Here is a 25,420-nt window from a genome sequence, read left to right on the forward strand (position 1 = left end):
ACTATTAAATAAGATTGAAATAGAAATTAAGAAAACCGAAGTAACGGAAGATAGCGAACTTGATCTTTTCTTAGAACAATTGAATGATAAATTTGAATCGCTTAAATTGGTGGATTCAGATCTAGAACAATTATGGTCTCCTACGGAAGTAGATAAGGAACTAGAATCAACAGAAGAATATTGAGAAAAAATAATAACCTGGAGATTCAAAGCAAAGAAATACGTGAATTTAAATCAATCGACTGTTCAGTCTAAACACCTGAATACAGAATTTAACGAGAATTCATCTGCTAGCGTTAACATCCCAAAACCAGATTTAACTATTTCGCCGACATATGTAAAACTTCCGCGGCTCACTATTGAAACCTTTGATGGTGATATTTGTAAGTGACCAGAATTTTGGTCAAGGTTTAAAACTGCCGTTCATGAAAATTACAACCTATCGAATGTCGAGAAATTTTCCTATTTAAAGTCATATTTATGTAAAGATGCGGAATTGGCCATTTCTGGTTTATCAATAACGGAAGAAAATTATTCTAAATCTATTTCAATATTGGAATCGCGTTTCGGAAAGAAAGAATTGATTATCGACAGGCCCATGGCGAATTTACTTAGTTTAGAAAGTTGTAGAAACTCTAGAAATGTTCTTGCTTTAAGAAGATTGTATGATAAATGTCAAGTTGAAATTAACGCATTAAAAGTCTAGGAATTGAGCCAGATAGCTACGGAACATTATTATTTCCCATTTTAATTCGAAGTATTCCAGGCGATTTGGCCTTGGACTTTAACAAAAACCATGAGGCCCAAGAGAATAAAATTACCGACCTAATTAATTTTCTAAAGAGAGAAGTGGAATCGCGCGAACGCATGATACTCATAACTCAGCCAAATGAAACCAAAACTTTTCCCGAATCTTCACGGCCATGTGGTAATTCTTCCCCCCCGCGCGGAAATGAAGTCGTAAACAACAGATCTTCGGAGAGTGGGGCAAGAAATAAAGCTCAAATCGAAAGAATAAAAAATCCTACTGCTAGTGAATTATGTGCATACGATAACAACTCAAAATCTAAATTATGCCTTTTTTGCCGGGAAGCATCGCATTCTAGCATTAATTGTGGTTTTGCAAAAAGCTTGCCACTTGAAAAAAGGAAATCAATGCTGATTAAAAAGGGCTCTTGTTTTCGGTGTTTGGGCATCGGGCATTTGAGTGCTTCATGTAAGGCGAAAGATAAATGTAATATTTGTGGGAAAAGACATCTTGACATTATGTGTTGGGATGAAAATAAACGCTCCGACTATAATGAAGATAAACCAAACAAACCTTCTGAAATAAATGAGAACACAACACTTGCGAATAACGAATGCTCTAGGGAAGTTTATCTTCAAACTTTAGTTGTGTACATTAAAGAAAATAATTTGAAACATTTTTTGAGACTAATTATGGATTTAGGATCCCAAAGGTCTTACATTTCAAAATTTGCTGCAAGAAAAATGAAATTAACTGGATTAGGAGAGGAATACGTGAGTCATGGGTTATTTGGGGGAATTACGCATGCGGAAACGCATCAACGGTACCTCATTAATCTGTCAAGTATTGATGAAAGCTACGACTTTGAATTAGAAGTTTTAGATCAAAAGAAAATTTGTGCTTCTCTGCCTAAAATGACTGATCCTCATTATTTAAAACGATTGAAGGATATGAATATTCAACTTAGTGATGCAGCGATAAATGAAGATTCCTGCTTGCATGAAAAGAATCCTAACGAAATTAATTTGCTTATTGGTGCTGATTATGCTGGTAAATTGTTAACAGGAAATATAAAACATATTTCAGGAAGCTTGGTTGCGGTAGAAACTCGACTAGGGTGGACTATCATGGGTAAATCTGATCTAGAAACCACAGAAACAAATAGTTCAATGTTAGTATTGTCACTACATGTAAACAATGCGAAGATTACAGATCTCTGGAATTTAGACACCTTGGGAATTAAGGATGATTGTACGAAACGTACTCAAATAGAAACCCAAGAGCTTGCCTTAGAACATTTCAGAAAAACAGTTAGTAGGGACAGTACAGGAAGATACAAGGTTAATTTACCCTGGTTAGATCAACACCCTCCTTTACTTGACAACAAAGAGTTAGCTCGGAAAAGAATCAAGCATACAGTAAGGTCCCTAAAATCGAAGAATCGATTAACAGAGTATCAAGAAGTTTTTTTACCAGTGGGAAAAAGAAGGCATCATTGAGGAAGTTGACCAAAAGAAAGCTGGTCCTGTGGGTCTGGGTACACATTATCTGCCTCATAGAGCAGTGTTTAAAGATAATTCCACCACGAAAGTGCGTCCTGTATTCGATGGATCCGCTAAGACAAGAAATTCCGTATCAATAAACGAATGTGTTGAGAAAGGTCCCAACCTTATTGAGCTGATCCCCGCTATTCTAAACCGATTTAGGTGGGGAAAAATCGGAGTTATTTCGGATATCAAGCAGGCTTTTTTACAAATAGCCTTAAATGATTCCGACAGAAACGTTCTACGATTCCTATGGTGGAAGGAAGGAGATCCCAAAAAAGAAGTCAGCTATAGGCATTGCCGGGTCGTGTTCGGCATTTCAAGCTCCCCATTTTTACTCTTAGCAGTTTTGAATCATGTTTTAGATCAAGTAGAAGAGCCATTTAAGACTGTTGCAATGAAACTGAAAAATTCATTGTACATTGATAATTGTGTTGCAAGCGTGGACTCGGTTGTTGAATTGGAACATTTTAGAACAGAAACTCAGAAAATTCTAAACCAGCTAAATTTGATTTACGTGGATGGAAAAATACTTTTCTACCTGAAATAGAAGAACCGGTCAGTGATAGTTCTATTGCCGACGAAGAAAAGGAAGTACCAGTGTTAGGTTTAGCATGGGATAGAGAAAACGATAACTTATCCTGCCAACTGATCCAAACAGGGAACGAAGATGAACAAATTACAAAGAGAAAAATTCTGTCTGTAGCTCACCAAATATTCGATCCAATAGGATTCACTTGCCCAGTAACATTAATGCCAAAATTGCTCCTTCAAGAATGCTGGAAATTAGGAATCTCTTGGGATTCAAAATTACCGGAAGAAATATTTCAAAAATTTGAAAAATGGAAAAAGGGATTATCCGAACTGAAATATTTAAAAATTCCACGTAGACTTTCTCATTTAGATCTAAGTGAATCGAAGCTGACTCTCCACACTTTCTGTGATGCGTCAAAATTGACATATGCTGCGTGTGTATTTTTAAGAGTAGAAAACGATTGTGAAGTCACTTGCCGATTAATTCAAGCTCGATCTAGAGTTGCTCCATTGAAAAGGATATCCATTCCGAGGATGGAACTACTAGCATGCAATATTGGAGCTAGATTGGCCAATTCAGTGAAGACAGATTTGAGTTTGGCAGGAATTGAATCATTTTTCTGGAGTGATTCTATGGACGCTCTGTATTAGATTACGAAAGAAGGCCCTTGGATGATTTTTGTATCCAACAGAGTCAGCGAGATTAGAAGACTCAAAAACATCTGAATGGAATTTTGTTCCTGGAACACAAAATATTGCTGATCTACCGTCAAGAGGATGCTCGGTAAAAAACTTACTGGAGGAACAATGTCACGAAGGACCTGCATGGCTAAGAGACTCGAGAGATAAATGGCCAAATTTCGCACTCTCACCTGATGAAAATAACATAAGTGCTGAAAAGAAGAAGATTATAGTATCGTCTTTGAATCAGAAGAGTGACGAATTCTATAACAATATCTCTTCCTACAAGAAAATAATTAGAGTTACAGGTTGGATATATCGATTTTATGAAAATTCTAGAGGATTAAGAAAAAAATCGGGAAATTTGTCTAGCGAAGAAATTAAAAGAGCTGAGCTAAAAATCTTGAGAAAAGTTCAACATGATGAATTGAGTGAGAAGACTCATCTTCTGAAACCTTTGGCAACATTTACGGACGATGATGGAATTTTAAGAGTTAAAACGAAGCTTACGATGAGTAAAGAAGATGACAATTTCAAAATTCCAATAGTTCTACCATCCGATCATCATGTTGTGAAGAGTCTTATTTTAGGCAAACATCAAGAGCTTGGACATCCAGGAGTACAATCTTTAATGGTGGCTCTTAGAGAAAATTATTGGATTCTTAAAAGCCGAAGAACTATCAAGAAGATAATCAGAACCTGTGTCGTTTGCCAAAGATTTAGTGTCAAACAACCCGACATTCCAGAAGGTACACTGCCAGAGGATCGAGTACGAGAGGCCTCGGTATTCGAAGTTATTGAGGTGGACGTCGCTGGTCCTTTGATTATAAAAGAAAATAAGAAAGTTTGGATCCTTATTTCTACTTGTGCTGTCTATCGCGCAGTTCATTTGGAACTACTAGCAGCTTTGTCAACAGACAATTTCATTTTAGCTCTGAGAAGATTTATAGCGAGAAGAGGTCGCCCGACCATTATATACTCGGATAATGGCACGAATTTCATCGGCGCGGACAACTCCTTAAAAAAGGTCAACATTGAAAAATTGAAAACAGCATTTACTCCCATAATCTGGAAATTCATTCCTCCAAGTGCGCCCTGGTGGGGTGGGTTCTGGGAGCGTTTGATAGGCATGCTAAAAAGAATCCTAAGAAAAGTCTTAGGTTGTTCTTCTTTGAACTACCAAGAAATGGAGACAGTACTCTGCGACTGCGAAAGTCAATTAAATTCTTGTCCTCTGACTTACATCAGTGACGATCCCGATGATCTGCATCCTTTAACGCCTGAACTTTTCATAAAAGACACTCGCAGTAGTCTCACAGTAGACTTAGACAAACTAAAATCAGACAAGAAAGAATTAAACAAACGACTCATCTATAGGAGAAAATTGATGTCGGATTTGCGCTTCAGATTTCGTAGTAAATACTTGAGTCAGTTGCGGCAGAGGCCATTTATGAAAAGAAAAATCTATCATCCTAAGATAGGTGATATCGTCTTGATATGGGATGAAAACCTGAAAAGAATATATTGGCCTCTGGGTAGAATCCTATCAATTTATATCAGCAAAGATTCCATTGCAAGAACGGCTAAGATAAAAACGAAATCAGGAATACTGATTAGGCCTATTCGGAAGCTATGTCCCTTGGAACTCGATGAAGAAAAACTCCCCATCAACGACGAACCTAAAAGAAATGATACTAAAAGTCAAGAAATTCCTGAAGCTATTCCGGATGCACCTGAGACTCCTGGGCTTCCTCCAGTCACCACGAGATTTGGACGGTTTGTTCGATTGCCGGACAAATACAGACCATGATGTGCTATGTTGAGTTCCGTTTGAGCAAAACCCCGAAACTCAAGTGGGGAGTGTTCAAAAAAGACTTGTCTTCAGTTGCCTGCTAGAGGGCGCTCGGAGCGAGTTTCAGGACAGAACTTCATATACGAACTGAGAAGTAGTGTAGTAGCAAGTAGCGCAACTGTGTGTACGCGTCTAGTCTGTTTGTGTATAAGTGTACTATTAGAATTTAGAATGTAGTATGTAGTTTTCAATATACATATTTAAAATCACTAAATTTGTTGAGTGAGTTTTTTCACCAGAGATAAGGCGTGAATTGCAGCCACTTAGAATGTCTTGACGAAGCAAGCTCTCCCCGGGAAGAAACACGACAGAATGAGGTAGGAGTTTCAATTTCAGTATTGTTTATGACTACTTAATTCTGAAAATAGTAAAATAAACTTTTACATAATGAAATTTATCATAGTTTGATAGATTTAAACAATCACTACTGTAAATATGCTAAACAAATGAAATATCAGTTCACACTTGTAACCTACATACCACCTCAAACATCTAAACATAAACTAACTCTACTGATAAATTATGTTCTGATCAGCCAAATGAGCTTGAACAAGTTGAAAAAGATGTCAAATCTTTGTTTGAAAGAAAAAAATTAAAGATTTTGCTATAGCTGGATTTACAGCAAAAAGTGAGTTGCCCATTATGTTGACCCATTTGCGGATAGAATGAGGAGTTGGATTTCTAAAATTTGAAATAAGTTTTCTGAAGTGAATAGGCAATATGCTCAATCAATCTATTTTTCCTGAAAAATTGACAAAATGTGTTAAGCTGCACACATCCAGTTGAGCTGAGCGGAACTTTAAGAACTACAACAAACGAATTGTTCGCGTTTGACTTTTCAGGTTATGAAAACATAAGCTAGGCTTTTCTTTTTTATAAGTACATTGATACTTACATTTTTCTTCCCTCTTTTTAAAAATTAATTCAATTGATGAAACTCTTAATTTTATTATTGCAAGATTGCAAGACTAGAAGCAAATAAGATGATTTTCGTGCTTGCCATCCTATTTTTTTATTTGTTGTAATTTTAGCTTCATTACGCTACTTTAAAAAAAATGTTAGTTTTATTTATAAAATACAGTATTTTTTTTTTGTTCACAACTGTATTGGATAATAAGTAACTGATCAAAAGCATCATAAGTTCATGAAAGTTGTGTACTTTTTTTTTTTTTTTTACAAATGTCTAGTGAAATTTGAAACTATGTTATTTTGTATTCACATTATTATAATCTAATAAAGAAAATTAGAGATGATGTTATTTTTTAGAAACATTATGTAGAAAATAAAATCCATAAATAAATTGCCGATCTAATGAAAAGTCTATGTATTTTCTCAGTGGGATCAAGTATCCCTCATGAAGGGATCATGTATCCCTTGATGTGGGAATACATGATCCCTTTATGAAAATTGTAACAAAAATTACTTTACCAAAACTATCAGTTTAATTTCAACTAAAAAAAATACTGTCAGATAGAGGAAAAACTTACCTTTGTTCACGTATTTTTTTTAAACAAAACTGATCATTTGCAGCAGAAAAAAATTGAAAACTAAAGTGGGAATTAAGTATCCCCAGTCTCTCTCTCTCTCTGTCCCCTATCTGTCGGTTGACTATTTTAGTCACCTGCCTGAAGGCGGCTAAAACGGTAACAGGAATCAGTTGAAAAAGTAGATGAGTAACGAGTATCGCCCAATCTTACATTTATTTAATAAATAAAAATTTCAGATAATGACGTTTTGTCGATATAGTTGAAAAAAGAAAGCATTACATCTTGCTTAAGAAACTGTTAAAATAAAATTAAAGCTCAAAAAATATAACGAAAATCACTTTTTGTAGCATAGCACTTGAAATAATAATAATATTTTACATCATTTAGTAATATTCCCAATTAATTATGTCATAAATAGTAAGTAACAAGAGCTGTGCAAAGTGCCAAGGCTCACAAGAACCTGACTGGGCCATAAAAATAAACGCAGAAGCAACAACTCTCTTATTCATTGTCTAAGGCTAAGGAAATATGTGCCCTTTACATCCAGGCCAGACATTTAGGGGGGTCAGGGGCGGCAAATAGGGGGAGCAAGAGGGGGCGGTTGCACCCCCAAATATTTTGCGCAGAATATTAAGAAATCAGGAAATTCAATTTAACTAACGCGCAAATCAGTGATCATATGCAATAGGAAGTTTAAAAAAAAATCTGCAGATGATCTTTAGTAAAAGTTGATGAAATTCGAGACCTCAGCCACGAGCAAGTGTTTTTCGCTATTTGGATAAAAACTTTGAAATTCATCAATAATTTTCAGAACTTTCATGATAAAAAAAATAGATGGAGAATAAGTTTGTTTCAACTAAAGAAGAAATTTCCTCATATGGTTTAAATGCCTCATACTTGTAAGTGCAGTGTTAAGATGATGCTCCTGCTTCCAATGTGAAAGGGCAGTGCAGTGTGAATGGCCCGATTTTTACGTTTCTTGGTATTTTGAGTTCATTGTTGCGCTCATATTTTAAATATACGTTCAGTTAGTGAGTGAACATTGATTCCTCCTGTTAAGAGGCATATATGAGCAGTTCAATACATTGTATACTTTCATGGAAACTTCTTACAAAAGACACGCTATTTTTGAAAAAAGTTCGTGCATCAACAGATACTTTTGCTGGATGAGGTACAAAATGGTCTTCAAAAGTTAAAACTAGAACTCTTGATCGAGCTCCTATTAAGAGCTTATTTGGATTTATTGGACATATTAAAAAATAAATAAATAAAAAAGTGACAAAAATCCACATGATGATGCAAAGTCAAATGATTGATTATATTTTGTATCAAGTAATAGATTTATTCAGTTTCTAATGAAATTAACGCAAGATTTACTTCAATATTATATGTGAAGGTTATTGAACAAGATAAATAAAATATTTCAGTTACAAGTAAAAGTTGCTGAACGAAGCAAAAAGAATTGTTTTGCGAAGAGCCAGTGTACTTCAATGATGAAAAATGAAGACTAGAGCACAAATTTTAAACTTGCATGTTTTTTTAAAGAGAAAAATTTTTAAGATGCGTTTTCTAACATAACTTTGTAGCTTCAATTATTTTTTCACCGATTCCAATCAACTCAGCTAACTGTGAAAGATCATTTTCGTGTTTCAGAAGGTTAGAGATTTTTTTTTTTTTTTGTGCATGATGGGACGAGCGAGACTTTTATCTTCAGCTATACCGCCAAGAGCATGCCGCTGGATATTGACGGAATATAGTACCAAGATTTCCTCTTCTTCTGGATTCCAAAAATCGTGCATTAAAAATTTACTTTAGAAACGGTAGTATCAAGATCTTTTCTATTATAGCTGACTATAAAATAAATTAAAAGTGTGGATATTAAAATTTGAATTTCTTTAATCACCTTACTTTAAAAAAAATGTACTCGCATTTTATTCCATACTGAGAAAATTCATGTTTAAAAAACTCGACCCCCCAAATGAAATGTTGAAATGCCGCCCCTGGTCAGGGGGGTCAATTGCTTTGGAAAATTAATGCTGGCTTTGGAAAACTAATGTATTTACATGTAAATGAGCGCGGTTTTTGCTTTTTTTTTTGCCTTAGTATTTTTTTTTTTTTCATTTGGACATAACATCTTTCAATTTTTTGGTTAAATTAAGTTTTATTCCCTTGTTGTCTTCTCTTTCTTTTTCATCGCCTTCTTTTCGTATTTACTCTTTTTCAGACTTATTTGCCATTTGTCTAGGTCGGGTGTCGGCAACATGAGCACTTAGTTTAATAATACTAAAAAGTTCGCAGCAATATATTGGCAAACAAATTTTATAAAACCCCTCATACATATCGAAATTAGCTGCATATCGCGTGCATATACTATTTGACAATGAAGTTGAAACGGCTAGACACACCTGTGCATGGCAGAAAAAGACGAAACCACATATGCATTTGGTGCCTCGATAAATTTAGGATCTACTTATTACTGTCAACAGTTATTAAGAGTAAACTATGAAGCACGCCTATTTACATAACCCCCCAAAGTTAGATGAAGTTAAAAACTATTGAATATCTTCCTGAGTTGGAACAATTACTCACGGCTATTCAATCCTAAAAATTACCCTAATCTTACATAGTTGCATTTCTATTATCTTCCACGTTTAATTTGTATTTTAACAGACATTTATAATCTAAAGAAATTAGTATTACTAAAAAAGTATTATATTATGTTTATTTTGGTTACGCGCAGGACTTAATCTCTAACAAAAAATGCGGGGGAGACCTATTGTAAGTACAATTTGAAGATAAATAGGCCAAGATTCGCGCCTAAAGTATAGGCTTTCAACTGTAACATTATTAAAAACCCAATTGCTTTTTTACCCCATTTTCCACGATAGTAAATATTTATGTAAGGTACAAAGCGTGAAAATACGCTCTTGCAGGGGCGTTGAAATCTCTCTCTCTGTGTGAACATATATAAACATCAATAGAACAATAAACAGACAAGGTTACAAGACAGATAAATGACAAAGATGAAGCCACTACTCTTCAGCAGTGGAAACTTCATCCTATGGTCGAAAGACCAAAAATTTTAATACTAAAACTAAGAATAGGATGTCCAATACCGAAAAAGTCATCATTCGTGAATACATTGGGCAAAAACACCACATGTGAAAAATGAATGCAGATTTTTAGAATTAGGACCTAAAACTAAGCACTGGGGTTTCGTCTCGGACATTAGAAGCCAAATCTATCAATAATGTCCCTCCACCGTACCGCCAGCGAAAATCAAAAGTCTTACCTATGTGTCCGGATGTAAAATTAAATCCGCGTCCATCGGCGTCATTTTCGTGCCAGTCGATAAAAATAAAAACAAAATCAAGCCCATAAATAAGTGTGTCATCCATAAAAACAGTTCCAAAGACATTCCAGGTCGACCGAAAACTAAATTCACAAAAACATCATAAATTGGAGTCCAAACATTTGGTTTACTCTAGAAAAATCACACATATGACAAGTAAGACGGTTACAGTGAAGCGAAGTGTTGGTTAAAGGCAATATACTAGAGAAAATATTATTCACGAGATTATTTGGGAAATGGTTTTCAAGTAGTTTATTTCTAAGTAGATTAATGGGCTATTTATGGGCTTGATTTTGTTTTTATTTTTATCGACTGGCACGAAAATGACCTCGATGGACGCGGATCTAATTTTACACCCGGACACATAGGTAAGACTTTTGATTTTTGCTGGCGGTGCGGTGGAGGGACATTATTGATAGCCTTATCTTCTAATGTCCTTGACGAAACCCCAGTGCTTAGTTTTACGTCCTAATTCTAAAAATCTGCATTCATTTTTCACATGTGGTGCTTTTGCCCAATGTATTCATGAATGTTGACTTTTTCAGAATTGGACATCCTATTCTTAGTTTTAGTATTAAAATTTTTGGTCTTATGACCATAGGATGAAGTTTCCACTACTGAAGAGTACTGACTTCATCTTTATCATTTATCTGTCTTGTAACCTTGTCTGTTTATTGTTCTATTGATGTTTATATTTACCTGGCTTATTTGTTTGGCTGCTTTGCGCATCTTTGGGCTTCTGGTTTATGGTACTCTAATCTTTTCCTATTAATACGTTTTTAATAATAATAATAGTAACTCTGTACTAGAACTATCGGATGCTAAAGCATGATAAAAAGAGAAATTGTTTAAAGATTCTTACAACTTGTAGGAAAAATGTTTTACTCACTAGAAACAAATGGCAACTAATTTTAAAAATGAACCCAAATGAGACAATAACATACAAAAGTGCAACTTATCAAATATTAAAGCAGACCGCCTCAAACAATACAACTAGTTTTTGACTTTGAAAACAATGAAGGTAGTCACTATGCTCCATCATAATTGAAGGCATTCTGGTTGATACTATTTCTGTTAGAGTTCCTGAGATTATTTTCAAAATCTTAATGGAAACAATTCTGCGCCTTACCACTTTTTGTCAAGCATTATTTAACATTGCAAGATTTGTGTCGTTCATTGTAAAAGTGGTGTATCTCCTTGTAAATGATTTTACTATGCCTTATTATACAGGGTGTTCCATTTTAACCTTTATTTTCGCAACCGTTAGTCCTAGATGCATACTTCCAATTGCAAAAATGTTTAAAACCAGTTGCAGCGTTAAGATAATGAAAGTTTGAAGTGATAATTAAAGTGAGTCAAAAAACACAGAATTTAACTTTTTATACTGGCTGCAGGTCCCCTAACTTATATTTAGAGAAATGATTTTCATTGAAAAAACATTTGTAGCACAAAAAGTTTAAAATGAGTACCATCAATATTCAACGAAATATGAAACTCAGCGTTTTGTAACTTACACCACTTTACATTCGCCATCAATAACATCTTTTGGGGGAAATATAGTTAACAAGGGTTCAAAATTATTATATGTACATATAGTGTGATTTTTCAAATTGTTCATGGATTTGTAGTGCGCTTTTGCGTATCATAGCATAACATTTGCATTTATTTTGGAATAGCAATGAAAAATATAAATACTTATTGTATTTACTACGACAACCTGACATTCCTCTGAAAGGGCGATAAGTTCCAATCTCATCTTCTGTATGGTCCCATAAAACTTGGAACTGGAATATCACTTTGAGTTTTGGTCGCACAAATGTCAAGTTTCTTGTGTTAGTAATAGTTTTCAATGGAGATTATTTCTCTAAATATAAGTTAAGGGACCTAGGGCCCGTATAAAAAGTTAAATTTTGTATTTTTTGACTTATTTTTATTTTTGCTTCAAACTTGCAATATCTTAACTCCGCATCTGATTTTGAACATTTTTGCAATTGGAAGTATGCATCTAGGACTAACGGTTGCGAAAATAGAGGTTTTTGCAGGTTGAAACAGAACATCCTGTTTGAAGACCATCGCATGTTTCCATAGGAAAAAAATTCAAGTGTTCAGATCAGATATTAGTCATTAGATATTTATCTTTGGAAAAGTGCTTTGCTTCGCTTTTATTTTAAAAGATATTACTAAAAGTCACTAGCGCAGTCAGAAATATCTTCTGGGGGGGGGGGGGGGGGGGGGGTTGCCTTCTGGAGGATTTTTTTTTTTTTTTTAAATTCAATATACCTTTGGTAGGGTTTTTTTTTTAAATCAAAAATACCTTCTGGAGAGGATTTTTTGATCAAAAAATCTTCTGAAGGTTTTTTTTTGATCAAAACAGCCCTTTTACATGCACAAATTCGTATTTACACTATATGACTAAATATATTGGGACACTTTCAAAAATTCAAATATTTACGGATTTTTCGAGAAATAAAAAACCAATTGCTCTGTAATTTTTTCACGTAAAAGGTATACTTCAGCTGGCAGTTTCCAATAAAAATTAAGTCCACTATTCACTTAGGGGACCAGAAACCAATTGAGGAAACAAAAAAAGGTTTTTGATCATTTTTCATTGTAAATAGCTAAGAATAAGCTATAAATTTCAAAAATAAGTAACAAAAGTATCAAAAATTTATTTTTGTATTTTCGTGAAAGTATCTCTTATACCCACGGAGATATAAGCATTGCTTTCAAAAATGCAAATTTTTTTAAAAGGTTTTCGGCTCATATCCGCAGAGTTTTCCGTCAAACGTTACTAAACTTTCAGAATATTTGACAGCATATTAGAGAAACATGATAACAAAATTTGAAGTTAAAATATTGAAAATTCAATGAAATATGAGCGTTTAAAGCAATAAATGTTTCACTGCGCATGCGCGAAAGATAACAATTTATAACTTTCATAATCCAAAGCTCAGATATATCCTACAACTCATAAAAAATTTCCACCTCCTTTCCTTTAAAATTTCAAAAGTTATCAGCGATCTAATGAGCCGAATTTCTGTAATTCTTGGATAGGCGACGGATGGTAAGGGGTCGTTCGCAAACTGGCAACACTTCCCTGTTATCGTTGCAGAGTGATTCATAGTAAGAACGGATGATTTGGGAATGATCCCTCACAATTCGTCGTCCAGTCAAGAACTATTAAAATTCGGCTCATTAGATCGTTGATAACTTTTTACATTTTAAAGATATCAAGGTGGAATTTTTTTATAAGTTGTAAGATATATTTGGGCTTCCGATTATGAAAGTTATAAATTGCTATCTTTCACGCATGCGCAGTGAAAAATTAATTGCTTTAAACGATCATATTTCACTAAATTTTCAATATTATAACTTTAAATTGTATTATTTGGTTTCTCCAATATGCTGTCAAATATTCCGAAAGTTAAGTAACGTTTGACGGAAAACTCTGCGTGATATGAGCCAAAAACCTTCAAAAAAAATTTTCATTTTTGAAAGAAATGCTTATATCTCCGTGGGTATAAGAGATACTTCAACGAAAATATAAAAATAAATTCTAAATAGGTTTTTAACTTATTTCTTAAATTTATAGCTTATTCCCAGCTATTTACAATGAAAAAGGATCAGAAACTTTTTTTTTTTTTTTTGTTTCCTCAAGTTGTTGCTCGTTCTCTAAATAAATAGTAGACTTCATTTTTGTTGCAAAATGGCAGCTAGAGTATACCTTTTATGTGAAAAAGTACAGAGCAATTAGTGTTTTATTTCTCGAGAAATTCGTAAAAATTTGAATTTTTGAAAAGTGTCCCAATACTTTTGGTCATATAGTGTATGTTAAAACCAATGCCTCCGAGGGATGTTTTCACCCCCCCCCCCCCTCGCTGTGCCACTGCTAAAAGTAATACCATTTAGCGAACGCGGTTTAAAAATATGGAGAGTGGCAACCTTTTTTTGAATGAACGAGAACGACATATTTAAACCCTTTTAAGTAATCGAAAATAAAAGGTTTTAAAAACACTATACAGAAGACTCCAAGATACCAAATCATGAAAACTCGTATACAAACACGTTTCGGCCTCCCATGAAAATATTTAAAATTTCGGTTCCAACAAACAAATTGTGCAACTTAGTTTCTTGCAGGTGAACGGAAGGAGGAGTTTTTGATTTTCTTTGGCTGTGGACAGACAGCCATTGATCGCTTTAACGCGATCAATGTTGCTTCGCTCTTTCTGTCTTTTTCGTTCTTCATCATCTCCTTTTCATCCGCTTTTTTTTTTTTTAATCATTCCCTGTCCTCCTAATTCTCTTTATTTGAGACGGATAAAGCTTCGTGAACATAGATCGATGCATGCTGATGCTTAAACTTTCTGTTGCTTTAGGACTGCGTATCTCTAACATTAAGTTGACTGTTAGCTCATTACCAGGATGCTGCGAGGAAAATATTGCAGAAACAAATACTTTTGAAGATTCATTACATTTGTTACGTTTGTTACCCGTACAGTAGAAACTATATTAATCTAGACTAATAGGGCTTGTCGTCCGAGTTAATTAAAGTACGGATAAAATAAAATACCTATAAATTGAGCCAAGGTACATAAACAAGCTACTGCACACGGTAAAAAAATATTTCGATCAAGAAAATGAAACATAAAACTGCATAAGAGGAAATTCCCAACTTACATTACAGGAAAAAAAAAAAAAAAGGCAGATAAAAATACATTAATGTGCTAACTCACCTATTATTTATACAGTATGTACATTTAAATGGCTGTCCGGAATAGAAGTCCGGTTTTGTAGGGTCCGGATTAATAAATGCTTACTGCGTATTCAAAATAAATCATTGGAGATCCTTCCCCCCCCCGGACTTTTTTTTTATTAAGAGAGAAATTGATAAGAACTCAGTTTAAAAATGTTCCTTTTCCGTATACTTAGCATTTTTCTCTTCTATTTCAGTGCCTGCGAAAAACGCTTTTAGTGCCATTGCATCTTACTCAATTAAACGGTCTCAAAAATGATGATTTCAGCATAAAAGAGCGTTTTTTCACGAGTTTATATGCGTGCTACTCAAATCTTATGAGCTCAAACTCACACAAATACTAGAACGAATCAACAGCCAAATGTACTTTAAGCTCCCAAAATTTCATGCTTCCAGTCTAATAAAGTTTCCGTAACATTGACCACAACATGGCAGTTCTTCTCAAAAAGCTGATCCGCCATTTTGGAGATCCCAGATCCTCAGAATTCCGATCTCGGAAGATGAAATTTTGCATAGGTTAGTTTCAAAGACATCTCTACACCTCTATAAAATTTCAGCACAGTCAATTTTAAAAATTTAGGTCAGTTGACGTGGAATTACTCTGATATAACATTGTGACAATTCACATGCATCTTTGGTTCATTTTGACTTTATAATGACCATAAATCATTGCTATATTTTAAAAAGAGGATTGCAATTGGGTAAGAAATTGAGTTCATAATTACAGTTGAATTTGCATATACACTATTTAGTAACTAAACTTTTATAAATAAACAAATTTATTAAATTTGACTCAAAAGTAAAAACATAAATACAAAGTCAAAAAAAAAAAAAAAAGCTCAGGTTTGTTAGACTATAAAAAAAGATGCCGGTGAAATGTGTATAATGTTTATATCAGAGTGATTCCACGTCAACTGACCTGATTTTTCACAGCGGGGAAACTGTCCCCGCTCTATCATCCCCGAATGGAATGAAATTTTATAGAGGCGTAGAGATGTCTTTGTCGGCTTCCGAGATCCGAATCCCGGGGATCTAGGATCTCCAAAATATAGTGCTCCAAAATGACGGATCAGCTTTGTGAGAAGAATTGCCATGTTGTGGTCAAGGTTACAGAAAACTTTATTGCACTGGAAGCATAAAATTTTGAATTTTGGGAGCTTAAAGTATATTTGGCTGTTGATTCGTTCTGGTATTTATATGAGTTTGAGCTCATAAGATTTTGAGTAGCACGCATATAAACTCGGGAAAAACCGCTCTTTTATACTGAAATCATCATTTTTGAGACCGTTTAATTAAGTAATCTGATTAGATCTCATGGTTTTCTGACATGAGTCTAAAACTACACCACGTAGAGCATAATTACAGCTCTTGCTCAAAGTTATTGACTTAGGAGTTATAGAGTAATTGACCTAAAACTTTGATTCTTGTTATTTCAAATTAAGAAGAAGAAGTCATCCTTTACTTCGAACTTTCAGAGAGTGTCGTGTTGGACACAATGCACAAAATTTTGTGTCTCTCTCAATCCATCGAAAAGAAAGGAAGGGAGCAAGATCTGAAACATTGCAATTATGCTTTCCTTTACCTCAACTGGCCCAAAAAACCTGACCAACCTTGTAATTCCTTGCCTTTTGTTGCTGTGGAAAAGTGTGCTGTAATATAATTTGGCAACGCTCTCGTTTTAACAAGTTCACAGCATTTAAATCAAAAAGGAACAAACAGAAAATTGTACTTCTTGATACAATTACATGACTAATCCTAAATATGAATCAAAGCAACAAAATCGAACTGTTTCATTGAACACCGCACTGTTTCATTGTTGCCACTAGAGATGAAGCAATCTTCCTCCTAATACATTCATATCTAATTAGGAAAACGCAAACCTCGACTCGCCGTCAAGAGTCCGCGTCGTTTGCAGAAAAGAATTACCTCCCGATCGAAAATCTTCGTCTTGGAACCATGCGCAGCGCTCTTCAGACGCAAGCAGTGACATTTGTTTCAGCGGTTTTGGAGAAACGCAAAAAAAAAAAGGGGGGTGCCAAAAACACGTAACTGGATGGTGATAATAACGCAAGAAAGAAAGAATTCGAGCAGAAAAAGAAAGCGAAAGTTGAAGAGAAAATGAGGACTGATTCTCTGCCATACCTTGTTTCGACAGTTCCATCGCAAAACTCAATAAAATCTTTCCGCCAAGAATGGTTTCCGCTTACTCTAGCAGAAGAGTAACGAACTTTTTCTGCAGTATAAACATTAAGATATCATACTGAGCTACAATTTAAGAAACGAATCGATAGATATAAGAATTGCGTATTTATCTAACAAATAAAAATAGTTCAAAGTTACTTTAATTCTCATGGCGCATAAATCAGTTCAAAAATTACTGAGGGAATATTGCTGACGTAAAAGTGTGTAATTGTAACCAAAAACCAGCTAATTTTTTTCTATTTCAGGAATGTTGTACCACGAAGTAAATTTTTATCCTACTACATCCCCAAGCACATGGCTACAATAAGCAGAAGTATATTATCTAATATATAACTAAATTTCTTATTTGCTTTAAAGTATAAACAATATAGGCTCAGTGAATTCTACGTCAACGATTGATCCAGGATCCAGGCAAAAATAGATACACCCAACAAAAAATATGTTTAGTACAAATCGTGTCCGACACTTTTTAATTTCTTTTATTCTTACCACATACTAATCATTTATATTGGTCCCTCATTTATTGGTGCAAATTAAGTATGAATGATTAGTACCTACATAAGTAATCAGGGGCGGATACAAAAATTTTTTTGGAGGGCGCCGGAGAAATTTACTAATACCCCCCCCCCCCTCCCATACACTGTTTCATAACAAAGCTGTCATGACCTAATTTTTTAATGTTTTAATACATAAATATTATGCACTAATGTAGCTTGAATGTGGACGCAAAATATCTTTAATGTTTCAAGCCAATTAAATACTAAACCCAACAAAATTTCACCGAGATGCTAGACAATAAGCGGCTTTAATTAGGAACATTGTCATAATGATTATAACACGAGGAAGGTAAGGTTCTTTAAAAAACTCGTACCTCAATCATGGGCGGCCATAAAAGGAGGCTCGACCCCCCCCCCCCTCCCTTTTTTTTTGTTCTTAGTACTATTTTTCCCTCGCAATAATATAAAAACATTCCTTTTGCAACCATTGATGAATAAGTTATTAAAACTAGTTTTAATCACTCCTATCTGCACTGAAATTGCTTTCAAAATTATAATAATGAATCTTATTATTCATTCCTCTATAGAAAATGAAACATTTACGGCCAGATTCGTGGATCAACCGGCGCCGCATTTGCCGCAAATGGCCACAATGTGTTTAGTAACCTCAATGACAGTAAAGTCAGTATAAATTACAAAAACTAAAATCTTAGCGAATCTAGCTTTTTCTTTCACAGCAGAAACTAAAAGAACAAAAAAATCTGTCTTTAACTGTAAACCGTAGGGGGAAAATTCTACGCCCCCCCCCCCCTAAAATTTCACATATGGGCGCCCATGACCTCATTTGAGTTTTTTAAAATTAATTTATATTTTGCCTATAAAATATCATATGATTATGAAAATCATAGCTTCGTAACACATAAGTTTTATTGTAGAATTCAGAAACTATTTTTGTGTGAATTTCAAAGCAGTTGCTGATTTGTTTCTAAAGCCATGATACAGTTGAGATAACATACTGATATTACATGCCGTTTCCATTCATATAATGGTTTTACCCAGGGCTGACTCTAGTATTTTTGCCATTGACAAATGCCGTCTCCCCACCCTCATTACTCTTTCAAAAGTAAGCTATTCAAATACAAATCGGTAATAAACAAAGACATAAAACCCTGACTTATAGCCCAGCCTTAACATTGTTTCCCGGGATCGAATACTCCAGATAGACTGGTACATTAAAAGTAATCCTTTTCCCTCATTTGTTATTTAAATCTAAATAAATAACCCACCATTTTTTAAAACAATGGCGGGACGGGTTTGGAATCTCTAAACAAATAGCAATTGTTGCAAACATCTTAGTTGAGTCATTACCTAAAATTTGAGATGGAGATCGCAAAACACGATCTAAACCTGCAGAAATAAGGGCTGCGTTTTGTAGTTGAGTTTTCGGGATGAAAATATCAAATCAATATAGCATTTAAAAAATGATGTGCATTTCTCATTCCCTATTGACAGTGTACAAGTTTTAACTTGAGTTTCAAGTTGAATTCCGAATTACTTTATGTATATCAAAAAACGGGAACACAATTTAAATGATCTTTTTTAACGTTACAACAACTAGTCTTATGGCACTGAAACATAAATTAATGTTTTCAAAAAAATAAATAAATAAATAAATACTAAATAAATAAAAAAATAAATTCTATATAAATAAAACAAAGAATAGGAGAAAAGGGGGCACATGTGAACACTTTTTTTTTCATATTCTTAGTGTCTCAAAAAATATTATCAATTTTTCAGAGCAAACCTGTCTCCATGATTAAATAGCGTTTTCTAAACGTCAGGGATTTTTTTCAGATTAAATATATTTCGTTACCTTTGGAATTTAAAAAAATACAGTAGATTCCGCTTAATCGGACCAGCCGCTTGTTTGGACCAAATCTTAAAGAACCAAAATAATTTCCATTACAGAAGTCTAATATTCCTTTATTGGGACCAAAAATCTGCTAAATCGGATCACTGAATATGAGAACAAATTGGAAAAAAAAATTAAAAATCGCCCACTTGAAGCGAGTTCCAAGTGGGTCAACGAACCTAATAGTTAGTGTAATAAAAATTAAAAATGGTTCCTTGTTGGTAAAAATAGTTTGATTGTTGAATTGAATCGATACTGACAACTTTAAGGAATGACTAAAACCATATCGGTCTGGGACGAGTGTAAAAAGTTTATTCGCTTTATTTTCATTTAATTTTTAATGGAAAAATTTCTTAAACAGCAATGTTTCTTCTTTGTATGCTCATCATACATGTGGCGCAGGCGCTCACAATAATCGTAATGACATTTAAATGTTTTGTGTATAGCATGTTCTGTCAAGCTTCACAGGTCCTGCTCGCTTAATCGGACCAGCCGGTTATTAGGACCAAAATGATTCCTTCCCGGTGGGTGGGCCTATTAAACGGAATCACTGTACATACAATTGTTCACATATGCCCCTATAGGAAGGTTCATAGGAATACGATTTAAAAATATAGGACAGGCATCATATTTCAACGAAAAACTAATATGAAACGAATACGTAGATATCAATGACACTGAAGGGTTTGTAATCAAGTATCAGTCATTTGTGTCAGTTTAAATTGTACAGCAACTGTCATTTACAAAAAAAAAAAAAAAAAAATCCCAAATTATATAACTCTGCTTACTACCAAATCTTAAAGTTACGTAGCATGTTGTAATCACAAGATCGACAGGAAAAAACTTATAAGACGAATTAATACGAAGAATACTTTATTATTAGTTCTATAGAAATAGCATTAGGGGGTCAAACAAATTGCAACATAAATTATTCTTGTGTAAAATGGTGGGTAACATGCTCCTAATAAACATACTAAAAATATACATCCGCAATGTTGGGACAAATATGTTTTTTGGCCGCCATTTTTAAAAATCATAAAAACAATTTAAAATTAAAAAAATATCATTTGTGGGATCAAATGACAAAATTTCCAGCAAAAAAGGAATAAAATATGAGATATTAAAAGAGAAGTGAACATACTAAAAATATTCACCCGTACTATCGCAAAAAATGGTGTTTTTTAACCGCCATCTTGAAAAGTCATTAAAGAAATTTAAAAATAAAAAAGAAAAATCATGTGTGGTATATCAAATGAAAGGAAATTTTAAGCTGAAAAGGAATATAGAATGAGATATTTAAAGTGAAGTGAACATAATAAAAATATACACCCATGTTACCGCGAAAAAGTGATTTTTTTTTTTGGTCCTCCATCTTGAAAAATCATGAAACATTTCCAAATTTGAACAAAAAAAGAAAAAAAAAGTATGGGTGGTGTCAAATAAAAGTAAATTTCACTCTGAAAAAGGATATTAATCGGATTTTTGAAGCGAAGTGTTTTTTAATAGGAAATTGGTAGAAAATTGTAAAACAATTACATCATGCTTACATGAACTTGTGGTCGCACCGCAAGTGCTAATGCAATTCTTCGTAGACCATAATCCATTTGCTATTCTTTCGAGTGGTTTATGGACTATTTTTAACGGAATGGTAGGTGGATAGCAAAAAGAAAGTTACTGCAGAAAATTTTCTGATGTTATTGGAATCCAAGATAAACTCACCGGCAAGGACTTTTTTAAAGTACCGCGGGATAGAGATCTAATTTGAAACTTGCCCACCGCTTCACTTCAGATCCTTTTTCGACACGGCGAGAAGGCATGTGCTAAGCTCACATGATTGACAGGCGAGCATCCAATCAGAAAAGGAATTGACACTGCATCTAGGACCCCCTCACATGTTATTTATTAGCTGCCATCCCAATAATGGACAACCTTCAGGGGTTGAGGTTTCCCCTTGTTGCTTTGACTTGTTTACTATTTACTACGCCTGCGGTCACCCCGGGGCTTTTAGGAAGACCCTTTGCTTTGCTATAAGACAGGAGACTTCCAGAATCGGCTCGTTGAGTTAGGAAAGAAAACTTTCATTGCCGTTAGAGAGAGAGAGAGAGAAATTACGATTTGAAAGAAAAAGAAACTTTAGTTTTGCAATGAGTTAGTGTTTACTGTTTTCAACCATTTTTGAACGATGGGAAAAAGCATTTAAATGCAAGATTTTTTTTTGCTAAAAGACATTTTGAGAAAGTTAGGAGATTTTTTTGAAATTGAAAAAACGTATTAAAACTACATACACACATGTATTATTTTAAAGTAACACACGCATGAATAATACATTTTTACATTTTCTTTATTCTTACATTCTACGCAATCTACAGCTCCGTACAGTATTAGACTATTGTAGGTTGGAAAAGGGTAAGGTTTTGGAAGGGGGATTAGTTTTAACGCCCCATCTCCACCCCCTTCCCCTTTTCTTTCAGTTTTGGACAGTTTCATGGTCATAATTTTTTTTTTAGACAAGAAGGGAGTATTATAATAACCATTAACATTTCCATGAGGGTTTAGAGAGGTGCAACATTCAAAAGCACACGTATTTGGAGCAAGGTGAGAGTCTCGTACAGGCATTCCCCCTAAAATATTCAAACGATCATGAAAAATATCTTTTTCCTAGAGGTTTGTTTTACAATTCTTTCACTTAGTAATTCTTTGGTGTAAAACCTGAGTATCGGACTCACTCCTATGAGCCCCATGTTCAAAAAATATGTTTTATTCAAATTATTCTAATCAAATAATTAAGATTAAAAATGAAATTAAGTTTTTTTGCAATGTAACATTGTTGCTTTTCCAAGCTCACGGATCGCCGTCACTAATAATCACCGCCTGCTAACACTTCTTGATATAGTGATGGGGGCGGTGTATCCCTTTATTGAAAATCTGTGGTGCGGCTCGAATGCAACATGTAGTGCTTTCATGCCCTATTTAAAACATTTTTTGCAACGGAAAACATTTTTTGGACACGGGGCTTACAGGTGTCCAAAACCCTGGTTTTACTTCTGAAAAAAAAAAAGGAAAACAAACCCTAGTATAAAAAATACAGCGTTTTCGATATATTTTTTTAAAAAATAGGGGAACACCATTCTTTCTGATTTTTATGTAAAACGCGACCCTCCCTCTGATCCAAATATAACCGCTGTTTTCTCCCATCACCCCTACTTATTTATTTATTCATTTGGCCGCACAGTGTAATTCGTTATTTTCCCTTTTTCGCTCCTGCTCACAGTTCGTGCAAATGAGCAGGATATGCAGCAATGGATCATATTCTCCACCCCAAACCTGGTGACAGGAATACTAATAAGGCGAACCACGTTCTTATCTCTTCTGTCATACCCATCGCTACACTGTTACCTGGTGACAAAAAAATGCTAGTTGATAGCGCTTTATCATCAGTTAGACTATTTGATAAGGATGAAGTCACGATTGAGCTGATAAGTGTTATGTTACATCAAAAATAAGGGGAAAGCCGATATTTGAATTTTTGATCAAATGAATCAGTAAATAAAAGGTTGAAAATAAATGAAATGATACTGAACGCGCATAGGAATTTTGCAAGGGGAAGGTGCAAAATCGAAAGCGCCATTCTCATACCATACTCCCAATACGCCAAACATATTGACTTGATTTTGTCGATTCTTGAGAACGAAAAACAGTAAAACGTAAACTATTGAATAAATAATTAGCATTATTTAACGAAATAAACTTAAATAAATTACCAGAAAGCAAAATAATATATGCATTAACTTTTCTCATAAGTAAAAAATCTATTCAGCAAAGCAAATTCATCGTTGCAGAAGCACCATATGATTACAGAAGTACATAACATCTCATTTGATGTAATCTGTAACTACAAAACTAAAAACATGGATTTTTAGTGTATTCATTTATAATCACCAGTCTACTTGTTATAGGCAATCCGTTGTAGGAAAAGCGCACAATATTTTTAAAAATCTTTTAACATGAGGATTTTTTTTCACCTTATTACAACTGAAATTATTGTTCGAAATTATTTTACGTACAAAATACATAGAATCGTAATCAATAAGGGAAAATAAAGCAAGACCTTCCCTTGTGTGCGCCACTGGCAGTAGCGTATTAATGGGGATATTTGGTAGGAGACTGTAATCCGTTCTCACATTTGGTCAAAACTTAAAAGCAGATTAAATTGTGGTCTGCAATGGTATGGAAAGGCTTGGAAGAAATAGTTTCTTTCTGCAATCGGGGGTTTTTTATTCTTAAAATTCATTACTTTCAAATTGAACCAGTCATACATATTTACTTCATTTCCAGGATAAGAGGGCTGTGGCCATGTCCCCCCTCCCCTCATGTGGTTTGCAAAGCCATGGGAAAGCTTGGAGGAAATGGCTTCGTCCTGTTATCAAGGTTTTTTTTTTTACCTGAAGTTACTACTTTCAAATTAACAGTCATATTTTACTTCGTTTCCAGGAACCGGAATGTAACTTTTTACCATTTCTCGGACTGTTGGAGGGACGCTCACACAAAAACTAACGGTCTAAAATATTTAAAAGTTTTTTTTTTTTTTTTTTTTACTACGTACATTATTCTCGAAAATGAAACGAACATTTTTTATTTGATAAAAATGTGCTCTCTTTTTAATGATGTGAAGGAAAACCAAATTATAGAGGACCCTTTTGAGATATTGATTTTTGAAATTGAGACAAAATTGACGAAATCGATTTTTGGCTCATTTTTCAGCTAGGATAATACAGCAATTATTTGAGCTATCAAAATGACACTTGCATACCTTTCGGACATAGCAACAGGCAACAAACGAGGAAAAAATTAACTTCAGAAAACTATTCTCTCAGCAGATGCAAGCCGATGATGTATGGTTAAAATTTGTAAAAATGTGATTTTTAACCTACTTTGGCAGCAAATTGTAAAAAATCTACCATGCATAGAGCTTTTGCTATACAACTGGGTTCTTCTATCCCAAGAGTTGATCAGGATCACCAAATGGATGTCTCAATTGCCAAATCGATTCTCTCCACTTTTTAAAAAAATCCTCATTTCTGATTTAGAAGTGCTTTATCAATGCTTAGCATGTGAATTTATATAAAAGTTTTGGTTCAGTACATTTCTGACCGAGTGATGGCAGAAAATGTACCATGAGGGCCTAATTACTCCTATGTATAATACCATCTTCCTCATAACTATTCCCTACCTTTTGTTTTATGGAGTTGAGCAATTCGGAAAGTGAGGCATCCAAATATCAGCATTGCAAACATCTCAGGTTGTAAGCAAAGAAAGCAAAAACTTGGTGATTTTGTCATTTCAATCGCGACGCGATAAAAAAAAAACGAGGCCTTTACAGAACTGTGGACATTGGTAGAACCATTCGCCTTATGGAGCTGTAATTTAGCAGAGTTTTATGCAAGAAATCAAGTGCTCTCCTAAGCAATATTTCTAGCCTTGGACCTCTTGCTGAATCCTAAGTGCACTACAAATAATCAAACTCTTTTTGAACACTTTTTGCGCATGAACACTTGTCCCCTTTTTGAGAACACATTTTTTGAAATAGGTATTTTAACCCTTCTGAGAACACTTTTCAAAATACTTTTTAAGCATGGACTCTTGTCCCCCTTTTTAGAACGTTTTTGAATAATTTTGAGAACACTTCGGATAACGCTTTTCGGAACATGTATTTTGTTCAGCATACATTTTAACGCACTTTTTTAACACTTCATGGCGCACGTATTGGTACAGTTTTTAGGATATACTTTAGAACAATTACGGAGCATTAAAATATCCTCCCGGAATACCTGCTAATTTTAGAAAAAAAAAAGTGTTAC

This window comes from Uloborus diversus, chromosome 3, assembly GCF_026930045.1.
Source record: "Uloborus diversus isolate 005 chromosome 3, Udiv.v.3.1, whole genome shotgun sequence".
In the NCBI taxonomy this organism is placed as follows: Eukaryota; Metazoa; Arthropoda; class Arachnida; order Araneae; family Uloboridae; genus Uloborus; species Uloborus diversus.